Below are 2501 nucleotides of genomic sequence, written 5' to 3'. Positions count from 1 at the left end.
TCTATTGTTCGGAGAAGATCGATTCGTTAGAGCCGCGCAGGATGAGATCATTACCATGATACTTCAGGACGATCACTTCAACCCTATCGCGTTATTCACAGAAACTAACGCGAGTCAGCAGAAAGGATGGAGAAAATCAATCAAGTGGACCAACAATCAAGGAAGACTCTTCAAGCTCACCACTGGAGAAGGAGAGATGTTCAAAGGAGAACCAGAAGACGGTGAGTTCAAATCGGAGTCGGAGTCAGAGTCGGAGTCTAGAGAATTCACTAAGGAGTCACTTCCTGTCGTCATCCCCACTCCCTTTGTTTCTCCTAGTTTAGCCTCGAGTAGTAACAGTAGTTCGGGAAATGTCCCAACCACTGTCCCTTTGCCGCCATTGACCACATATCAGATGGCTTCTTTGTTTCAACTTTTCTCAAACTTTAATATGAATAAATCAGGTTCTGCTTACTCTTTGTGTTATCTTGAGTGCAATTCTGTTTACGATGATACTGAGGATGACCAAGACTCAATCGAAATACCTCCCTACGTAGCCAAAGAAATACTACAGGAAGGGGAAGGGGGACCAGTAATAGAGGACACCGAACCCATCAATATAGGAACCGAACTAGAACCCCAAGAACTTAGGATAGGGACTACCCTGAGCTCTACCAAAAGGGCCAATTTCATAGACCTCCTAAACGAGTTCAAAGACGTTTTCGCTTGGTCATACAAAGACATGCCAGGGATCGACAGGGATATCGCCGAACATAGAATCCCGATTAAGCCAGGTTTCAAACCTGTAAAACAGAAGCTTCGACGAATGAAAACGAAATGGGCTCTCAAGATTAAGGAAGAAGTTGATAAGCAATTCAAAGCCGGGTTCATCAAAGTTTCCGAGTATTCTGACTGGGTAGCCAACATAGTACCTGTACCCAAAAAGGATGGGAGAATCCGTGTTTGTGTTGATTTTAGGAACTTAAACAAAGCAAGTCCTAAAGATGACTTCCCTCTACCACACATCGACATATTGGTGGACAATACTGCAGACCACGCCTTACTATACTTCATGGATGGATATGCGGGCTATAACAAAATCAAAATGGCCATAGAAGACATGCATAAGACCGCCTTTCTCACTCAATGGGGAACCTATTGCTATACGGTCATGCCGTTTGGGTTGATCAACGCCGGAGCTACATATCAACGCACCGCAACTACACTCTTACATGACATGATGCACTCAGAAGTTGAGGTATATGTAGATGACATGATTGTCAAGTACAAGGATAGAGAGGGGCATATTGCGAACCTTCGCAAATTTTTCGCAAGACTACGAAAGTACAACATGAGGTTCAATCCTCAGAAGTGCGCATTCGGAGTAACGTCTGGCAAACTCCTAGGATACGTTGTTAGCCAACGAGGTATAGAGATAGACCCTTCCAAGATCAAGGCTCTGATCGAAATGCCACAACCTCAAACAGAAAAAGAAGTCAGAGGATTCCTAGGGAAAGTGCAATATATAAGTCGATTCATATCGAAACTCACCATGATTTGCGAGCCTATCTTCAAGAAGCTCAAGAAAACAGACCACACCATGTGGGATGATGATTGTCAAAAGGCATTTGACCGAATCAAAGAGATATTGGCTAAACCACCAGTGCTCATGCAACCTCAACGAGATCAACCTCTTGGTTTATATCTTACAGTAACCGAAACAGCCATGGGTGCCATGCTAGCTCAAACTGTAGGAAGTGAAGAAAGGGCCATCTACTACCTTAGTAAGAAGTTCTTGGAGTACGAGTGTAAATACTTACAACTTGAAAAGACATGCCTAACTCTTGTGTGGGCAACGAAGAAGCTACGCTATTACATGCTTAACTACTCCGTCAAAATATACTCCAAAATGGATCCCGTCAAATACCTCTTCGAGAAACCTGTCCTCAACGGACGCCTAGCAAGATGGACTTTAATGCTCTCAGAATTTGACCTCAAATACGTGCCTCTGAAAGTTATAAAAGATCGCGCCGTCGCCGAATTCTTCGCAGAAAATCCCATCAATGACGCACAAACGATAGACACTTGGTCATTTCCGGACGAGGATATACTCCAAACTGATGTAGACTCCTGGGTCCTTTACTTTGATGGAGCATCAAACTTAAGAGGATTTGAAATAAGAGTGTTGCTCATTTCTCCTGAAGGCAAGCATACACCAATCGCTGTCAAACTCGACTTCGAGGTGACAAATAACGCTGCAGAATACGAAGCTTGTCTCATTGGACTACAAGCGGCAGTGAGCTTAGGCATTAAAAACCTCCGAGTACATGGGGATTCATCCCTGATCCTCAACCAAGTTACGGGATCTTGGAAAATCCGAAGCGAAAGCCTAGCACCATATCAAGCTAGAATAGACCTAGTTGCCCAATTCTTTGATCACGTGACATATCTACACCTACCTCGGGAAGAAAATCAATTTGCAGATGCTCTTGTAAAACTCGCATCTTTGATTAATATGCCAG

Source organism: Silene latifolia, chromosome 1 (assembly GCF_048544455.1).
Source record: "Silene latifolia isolate original U9 population chromosome 1, ASM4854445v1, whole genome shotgun sequence".
NCBI classification, from domain to species: domain Eukaryota; kingdom Viridiplantae; phylum Streptophyta; class Magnoliopsida; order Caryophyllales; family Caryophyllaceae; genus Silene; species Silene latifolia.
The sequence above is the reverse complement of the archived record's forward strand: the minus strand, read 5'-3'. Positions refer to the sequence as shown.